The 9,929-nt window shown below is 32.5% G+C and overlaps 1 pseudogene; it reads right to left on the bottom strand.

Moving 5' to 3' along the window:
- Positions 1-2,094: 2,094 nt before the first annotated feature.
- The window catches only part of LOC149552689 (serine/threonine-protein kinase Aurora-2-like), a 52,866-nt pseudogene continuing 45,031 nt past the window's right edge, over positions 2,095-9,929 (bottom strand).

Genomic DNA, 9,929 nt, shown 5'->3' with positions numbered 1-9,929 from the left:
TTAAATCATTATGTCAAATGTGCTGATGGATTTACATTTCTACAAGTTGATTTGACAGTAACATATAAGTTTTAGTTGATACAAAATGAATGCATGCATGGATAAGAATGTTTTATGGGTTCACTAAATTGTGAAAAGTTTTATTTGTACATCTGGACCTTGAATAACTGATTCACCCCCCCATCAGTTATTCTAAAAGAATTCCAACAACTAATACATGACTCCTTTTTAAAGATCAAAGGTCATGACATTCCAACATAATGTTCCCCAAGACCAAGTAAAAGTTATCTTCTTCTAATCTTTAGGTGTTGTCACTAGTACATTTGACCCCATTTTTTGACCAATATTGGTCAAAATTTTGACCCAAGTTGGTCAAAATTTGGACCAACCAATTGGTCAAAGTTTTTCCCATCAATATTTTGACCATCTTACTAGTTGGTCAAAAATATCTCAGAGTCCTAACATAGTCTACACCAGGCGTTGGTCAAATTTTTGACCAATGCTTGGTCAAAAACTATAGATGGTGGTCAAAAATTTTGACCAATACCTAGTAGAAAAATTTTAGGTATTGGTCAAAATTTTGACCAACGTTTGGTAGAAAACTTTCAAGTATTGGTTGAAATTTTTACCAATGCCTGGTAGAAAATTTTTGGGTATTGGTCAAAATTTCAACCAATGTTTGGTAGAAAACTTTTAGGTATTGGTCAAAATTTTGACCAATGCCTAGTCGAAAACTAGCAACAATTGGTCAAAATTTTGACCAATGCCTGGTAGAAAACTTTTAGGTTTTGGTCAAAATTTTGACTAATTCCTAGTAGAAAACTTCCAGGTATTGGTCAAAATTTTGACCAATACTTGGTGGTTTTCTACCAGGCATTGGTTGAAATTTCAACCAATGTTTGGTCAATATTTTTTTGAGGCATTCTATAAAATAGTTCATGTGCCTTGCCTATGATTTGACATTTTGCATGCATCTTGCACTCTCTCATCTTGATGATGGATTACAGAGAGTGATCTGAACCAATGATGCTAAAAAACACACACAATCAATTCCAAAATGAAATTGCATTACAAATGGATTGTGGTTATCTAATATTTTTAATTTTGCATGCATGTCTACTAGGACAATCACAATTATATGCATGTCATTTTGGATTTGATTGTGTGTGTTTTTTAGCATCATCATTTTAGATCACTCTTTGTAATCCATCATTAGGATGAGAGAGTGCATGATGCATGCAAAATGTCAAATCATAGGCAAGACATGTGAACTGTTTTATAGAATGCCTCAAAGAAGCTAAGAATATTGAAATACTTACAAGGGACTATTATGTTTCTCTAAATATTATAGGCTTTTTTGTCTTGCAATCATAAGGATATCTATGTTTGTACACTTCTTCCATGATAAGACATGAGTGTTCATCTAAGATCTTGACAATTGTCACATTTAAGTCATGGGCCCCTCCTCGACTTTCATGCTTTTGGGTAGGTACAAATACCTTCCTAAGTATCAAGGCATGTTGGATATTGTTGGTTATAATTTTTTTCATTAACTATATAATTTTATCACTCTTAGCTATATTCAAGATACTCATGTACTACTGGGAACATCTTTTATAACTACAGACTGCCTACATACCCTATATCTCTAGAATTTGTGTTCACAACAAATGTCAACTCATATTTAGTACACATATGTTTAAAAACTTCTAGATGTTTTGATTAAAAGGAAAACACATGTTGAAATAGATTTGGATATTGGGTTTTTTTCTGCCCAATTAGTAGATTTTAGAGAGGAGGAGAAAAAGAGAGAGTTTGGCAAATTAATAAATTGCATGAATGGCAGCAATACAGGAAGGAGATAGTAGAAATCAAAAAACAAACCTAGATCTATATACATGTTACATGTTTTCAGACTGGCAAGAAACACTCTATACATATCTAGGGATGGTCAAAAAATGATTATCACAAATCAATACTAACTTACAAGAATCCTCCAAGAGGAAGGCTACAAGTACATAGTTCAATTGAATTCCTAGACGAATAGTTCAATTGAATCCTCCTCCTAGAGGAAGGCTACAACAAATACATAGTTCAATTGAATGGTCTATAGGTACCATCAGGATCAACATTTTGAACAATCCATGGATGTTGTAAAAGCTTGTGCAAAGGCAACCTCTTTGAGGAATCTTTCTGCAGTAGCTACATAACCATGATAAAGTGTTACCATGATAGTTAAAAATTTATATAAGTAGTGAGACAGAAATATCTAACAAAATTGTCTTCAGAATATCAAGGAAACATATACTAACTTGAGATATTAGATCTTTAGCTATAGTAGAAACAAGTGGCTTTAAAGGAAATTTCAAATCCACTTTCATGATGCTGCATAAAAAAGCTAGCCATGGTCAAATCCATGCTTGAAATAAGCAAATATAAGAACCCTTCAAGAATAAGGCTTGAAACGAAAAATAAAAATACTAAGAATTGAAACATAGTATGGCTTCTCAAACCTTTTGTAAGTGTCTGAATGCTCCTTTGCTTCAAAAGGAGGAACCCCATAAAGAAACTCATGTTGGAATATTCAAATGGGAAGAGTACTTCTAAGAGGGGGGTGAGAATCAAAAGTATGAATTGTTAACCTTTCAAATTCATAATAACATATAACTGAAATTAACATGTATGCAAGTAAACAAACATAAAATGAGAGCATGCATCAACACATAACACAAGAGATTTTGGTTACCCAGAAACCCACCAGGAATAAGAAGGTAAAACTTGGGTGGGGATGACATCCACAAAATTACTGCAATAATGAATTCAACCACTTCTGATGGTTTTCCCTGCTAAAGGCCTTCCCTGTTAAAGGCTTTACATTGTGTCAATAGTGACCTATTAAAAGGATTTATAAACACTTTACATGAAGTTTCACCCTATTAAAAGATTTACGTAAAGGTTGTTAAACCTACCTAATACATAGGATTTTCTTGTCCTTCTCAAAAGACTTTCCTATCTAGCTGTTAAGATAATGTATCACCATAGGATTTCAACTTCTAATAAAATTATAAGAGAGTATTAGAACTTTTGACTTGATTGAATCCAATCTTGAATTTTTAGGTTCAAGCACTTGATCTGCTCGTTCTCTTCTGATCATTGCTTGATTTGATCTCTGTATATGTCTCCTATTCTGCTATGGTCAACTAAATATAAATGCTATCCCTTTCACTAAGTTTTTAATTTCATACTGAGATTTCACTATAATCTCCCCTTATGCAACTTTTCTTCTGCACCTATAATGGTGCATTCATCTTCCTTATAAAGAACGCGAAGACTTAGGGTTAGGTATGGATCTACGATCCAAATTGAATCTCAAATTCCAGCTCATATTTTGCATTTTTCTCATTGGTTGCATGCCTTCACAATTTTCCTGATTGGTTGCATGTAGATTTCATAGGGAATACAAATGACTCATCCTTATCCTCTTTCTCCTTTGAGATTTCTCTAAGTCAGGTCCAAAAATGACTTACATCTTAGTTTGTGCAGGCACAAACTCTTATGTTGATCCTGTGTTGCTCGGCACATGAAGTATTATTGATGCTTGGCACATACTGTTTCTGGATTGCTCAGCATCTACTACATTTCCTAGTTTGCTTGGCACCTATTGTATCCTATATAACTCGACATATGTTATTTTGAGTTGCTTAGCATCTAAATTATTATATTACTTGACATCTGAATGATTCTATTACTCGACACATGAACAATTCCTGTCTTGCTCGGCATGTGTTATACTGTAATCTGCTTGGCACTAATTGTGACTCGACACCTATTGAAATTTTGGCTCGGCATCTATTGTGTACATGACATGTATGCTAAAAATGGTTAAGTGTGTTGACACTCATTTTTTAATACTATTTATTTGACCAACAACTCATAACACAAGATCCCCAAACTCCATATGTCTACCCCAGAATCATGCTCATTGTTTTCCACTGGAATAGACAATTGCAAATATGTAAATAATCTAGAAGGTGGAAATGAAGAGAAAATTAAATATTATCCACTAACATACCCATTTAAAGAGGCAAGTAATCCAAGGTTCCACACATTGTTTGCCTTCTATCAAAAGTGTGCACAGACCAGCAAAAATTGAAAATTTTCAGCCCACCTTGACAAGTGAATTTGTTAATAATGTAATGATCAGAAAGATATCCTTGCAAGTTTAAAATGAGTATCATTAGAAATATATTCATCCTTGGCACTTACCTATATGCCAATTAACATGTTCTCTGGCTTGATATCCTAGTGTATGACATGCTTTTCATGGCAATATATCAAAGCTTTTGCAAGAGATGTAATATACTGTACAAAAAAAAGAGTCAATAGTTTCTAGATTAAAAAAAGAAAAGTATATTATAAGCCATTTCCAATTGTACTTACAGTATTTGACCACCTTTCACTAAAGCATTTACAATGTTGGAGCTCTTTGTAGAGCTCACCTTTTATAGCATATTCAAGAATAAGATAGACCCTACTCTGAATAAATTGATGAATTGAATCAATTAAAGAAATACCAGGGAAGGCTTCAATGAAAAGTAAATGTCACCTAAAAGATTAGAACATTTTAGGATATGCACCTGATCATAAAAATATCCAAACAATTGAAGTATATTTGGATGGTAGAGATGACTATAAATTTCAATCTCCCTACACAACTAGTGCTCTACCTGTGACCGCTGGAGCTAGTTCTTGAATAGAACTTTTAAAGCCACAACAAATTTGCTCTATTAACACAAGTGAAAATAGCTGGTGATTGCTAAAAAAAATTATGCCAGGAAACAAAATTCTAGAAACATAGGTATGGAATTCTAGACCCATGTTGAAATTCATATTGAAAGTCAAAATTCTAGAAACATAGGTGCAATTTTGGACTTTAAAATAGTTGTTTAAGATACTATCTAGACCATGCTATTAAAGTTCTAATGAATTCTCATAAGGAATTAATTCTATATTGAGTACAAAATATAGCAAACCTTATAGCTAGTCGAGTATGTCTATAGACTGTCATTCACTGCAAAGTGACATAGGTGAAATGTTAAATAAGATTCACAATCTCCTTAAGGACTTAGGAGGAAATGTAAAGTGAATATTCTCAATATTTAATTATGTATACATAAGAACCACCTCTTTCAACATTAAAAGAATAAGTGGATAGTTTTGTTGTTATAGCCAAGGTTTTAGCTCTACCTTGAGATAAAGATACAAGAGATATCTGCCCAATATTTGCTGTCAGTATTAGAATAGTTTAAATAAGAGACTTCTTTTTAGTAGTTTCAATTTGAGAAATTGTTGTAGTGGCTAAACTTATTGATTTCAGAACTACTCCATGAGCACATTAGAATGGATAGAGCACAACTTGAGCAAGAGTTGAAGTGCATGTACTCTTTAGAATCAAGGACCATGATTGAGTACATGGGCTTGAGAGAGTACATTGTGTAGATCCATGCTAAGTGGGTCATGTATCTATAATTGGTTTAGTTTAAAGAATAAAAAATCAAATAAAGAACTAAGATAGAATGGTCAAACATTTGTATGCAAGACAAGTGTGTCAGAATGTATAGAGGACAGAAGAAAGAAAAATTTTCTTCCCCTTTGAGCTTTATATTAGCCTACTGTGGGCTTAAGTGTGCAAGTTGGATAGGGTGAGAACTTGATGATATGATAACATATAAACTGAATCCTTGGCCAAGGTGCATTAACCACATGCTAGTACTTGTTAGTTCTTAAGATTCCAGTTACAATCCTAGTCAAGAGTCATACTAAGATAGCATTAGCTATAGGGTGACCAAGAATAGTTGTAGGGTCTTACAATAGTTCCCACATGACTTGACATAACCAATTTCATCCCTTGTGAAGGGGTGGGCCACTTTGAGTAGGAAGTGAGCAAAGGGGATTGGTAATTGATTCAAGTTTGGGTGGATAAACACATAGGTATGGAATTCTAGAATTTTTAAATATTTCCAAAATTTCAACATGGGTATGGAATTGAGTTTTAGTTATGTGATAGCCTATACCAATTAAGATGGCCATGATCAACTTGTTAGGTAGAATCTTAAACCAATGAGCCTACTCGATTTCAAAGTAGCATTCCCCACAAAATCACAAAAACACTAAAAGACACTGGTCAGTTTTACCATTAGATTTGGGATTTGCATAATGTAGTCCAATTGATCAAATGTCAAGAAAAAAATGATTGACAATAACTAAAAACTAAAAGTGAGCTAAAAATTTGACTATGGTTGAATCAATGAATTCTACAAAGAGATTCAAACTTTCACTGACACTGCAATTTCACCCACAGAAATAACTTATTAAATAAAATCTAAAACCAATGATGCCATGTTTAAAACTCCATACGATTTTCCTTTTCTTCTATCAATGCCTACCTGGGCATGGATTGAGTTATGTGTTGGCCTAGGCCCCTCATAGTGATAAGATTGCCATGATCAATTAATTCTAGATGAAACAACATGCTTTAACTTATAGACCTAAGGAGTGCACATCTAAGTATTGTAGAAAATCCTGCATATCATCAATGAGCATAAGTACTAGTACCACACATAGATATGGACACTTGACAAAACTTGATTTTGTAAAATACACCAAAGGTCAGAAATAAAATCGATTTCAATCCACATAAGGAACAAACTAAGCACTATTTCACTGATCAACCATCTGACTAAAAAATCATGAGAGATCACAACACTGCCAGTTAAGGCATACCATTTCTAACATAAAATTATATAGTGTCAAGGAATGTTTAAATTGTAAACCCTCCTAAACCATAAAGAAATAGTAACAAGAAATAGAAAACAAGAAACACAACACCCAAATGTTAAAATTCCTTCATATCTTAGTTGCCACAAGTTCTTTGTAGATAGAATTTTAGCTTTCCTCTTCAATTGGGCAAGATAACATAAGATTATACACCAACATTGATTTATTAAAAAAGAAAGTATATAGAATTTGAATCAAACGCAGCACTTGGTATCTACCTTAACTCATGAGAAACTTTAATTTATAGTATGTAAAAGTTGAAACATTATTTCTTAGCATAGAAAAATACCTTAATAATATTATGAGGTATTTTTTCCTTGGATAGTTTGTCAATGTAATTCCTGAGATCACAATCTATGTATTCAAATACCAAATAGACAAAGAGTCTACCATCATTTCATTTCATGTGATGGACATCAAGCAACCTGCATAATTGCTTTAATTAGCCCCAATGAGAAGACCGATAAATGCAATGTAAACAAATACATAGGAATTATTGTCATTGAGAAACAATGCATGCAATAAAAATAAACATAGAGGAATTATTGGAATTGAGATACAATGCATTCAACCTAAATAAATGCAAATGAATTGTTGGCTTTGAGATATAATGTGTTCCTTACCTTACAATGTTATGATTTTGAGATAACATCCTTAGAATGGATATCTCACGAAGGGTATGTTAGTTTGAGCTTCACTCAGTTTCAAGAATACTATAATATTGTCTAGTTAACAAGGCCAACCATGTGAAGGTGGAAGCTTAGTTGGCCTCACCCACCTCCCCCTAACATCAATCTAAATTACCCATTATCATCTAACTATATACTTCATTCATTCATTCATCTATTTATGAACTATAACATTCAATTAATACAATCAATAACATTCATTAATATGTTATAAAATTCATTAATACACAATACTAATCAAGACTTCATCAACACATAACAATATTTATTAACATAAAATAAAAATTAGTATTAATATGCATCATTCATAGATAATTACTTAGAACAAAGTTCTTTCATTATCCAACAAGGTTTATCAAAGAGCATTTTTAAAACATCATTTCTTCTTTTGATTTTTCTTCGCTCTCTTAAGAAAAGAACTCATAGGAGCATCCATATTTGCATCATTATCCTCCTCTTCTGGCACATGTAATGTCAAATTATGATGGTTCCTTCTCTTTGGAGGAGCAGGAGGCTACTGCACTAAAGGGGGCTCTATTGCAAGAACAAGTAAACGAGATAAATTGGCATACTCTTTTTCTTTTCTAACTGTTACAAGTCTATAATTAAGTACTAGTACAACATAACATGCATTTTTCTTACTTGACAATGCCACATCATATACATTAACATTTTGATCCGTCACCATGTCAACATGTTGAACACTTGGAACATGCTCCACTCCTTCACCATGATGTTCAACATCTCTAAAATATTCAAAAAAAGGATACATGTCAAATTGCAATTGAAGATGTTAAATTGTATTCATAATTGCACAATTAATTTCCAATAGTAAATTAATACCTCCACCACTATAATGCACATCATGGCCTTCGTCACGAGAAAGTTCTATGATAGGATATGAAGGTTGCAATAAAATGTTATGCACATTTTATGTAGTCAATTTACATTCAAATCTAATACCAAAAAAGAATCTTCTCAACTATTCAGTTTCATTTACTTTCCATCTGACCAATTTACCTGTGAGATATCATTTGGTGCACTAGATTCTTGGGCAAGGCTTTCAGATTCTTCATGTAGGTGTGTAGCCACAACTTTATAGCCTTCCTTCAAGGCAATTTTTCTATCTTTATCTGTGAGCTCCACATTGAATTCTATGACCTATATTTTTTGCTTAATATCACTAGTTTTCCATGTATGGTTTCATTAAACAAAATTGTTTGCAACATTATATAAAAAAATAAATATGAAATTTCATTGCTCCTACTTACAAGTTGAGACTGGAGATTCATATAGCCACTAGAGCCAAGTTCGTGTTGGCCAAACTTTTCTAGTCTCGCTTTTGTAGCCACGAATGTGTCTTGCAATCTATGAACAATTTCAAAAATCTTAGATTATATATTTACTAATATCAATAATTAGTGCATGATTACAATGTACTTAATACTATCATGACATACCTATTTTTTCCCTGTGCTGCTTCATTTACTTTATTTTCACATAGCTTTTTCTCCTTTGCATCTTTTATTATTTCATTCCACTCCATTAATGGAATCATAGGAGGACAGTCGTACTTTGGGTTACCCTTAAGAGCCCTTCTATATTAATCCCTCATAGTCTTTATATGCTTTGATGCTCTTTTGAGAAGTAGGCCAGAGTCAAAAATGTTTTTTCCAAATTTCCCCTCAAAAGATGTAATACTGATTTTTTAATTCCACAACTTGTAAATTCCACCTTTAAAAAATAAAATTAGATTTTTAGATCAATAACTTTAATATAGTACAATAAATGGAAGAAAAGAAAAATTATGTAGCAATGATATGAAACTACGTACCTTTTACATATCGTGGGTCCAAATAGTCTCAATGTCATATGAAAAAATGATCAAAGAAAGCATTATTACCTACAAAAACATAAAGAGATTATCAGTCCAAAATGAGTACTGTAAAAGTAAACTAAATTTATACTTTAAATAATAACAATTTTAAAGCACCTGGAAGCTTTTGTTCTTTTAATAGAAACATAGTTTTCTTGTTGGGCAATAATGTCCCTGCATATGAACTAGTACTAATCACATGTACTACTCCAGGAAATGGATTAGCTTCAAAAGTATTGCTCTTTGTTGCTCTATCAACTGAAACATCATGACAATTAAAGAAGACACCAAATGAAATGAAAGACAAAGAGACACTACCAGTCACACTTTTATCAAAATTAAAATCTAGATTTACTAAATGATGAATTTTAATTTTTATTGCATTCATAGTAGAAAAGAACATCTATTGAGCAATAGAGAACACCTATGTGAAATAAAGGAAATAAGATTGTAACAATAATAATCAACATCTATGTCATGGAAAGAATCATAAGTTTAGTGCAATAATTAATGTTCAACATTCACAA

Source organism: Cupressus sempervirens, chromosome 6 (assembly GCF_028749045.1).
Source record: "Cupressus sempervirens isolate cs-2001-9-10 chromosome 6, ASM2874904v1, whole genome shotgun sequence".
Lineage (NCBI taxonomy): Eukaryota > Viridiplantae > Streptophyta > Pinopsida > Cupressales > Cupressaceae > Cupressus > Cupressus sempervirens.
This window is presented reverse-complemented; position numbering and strand designations above follow the sequence as displayed.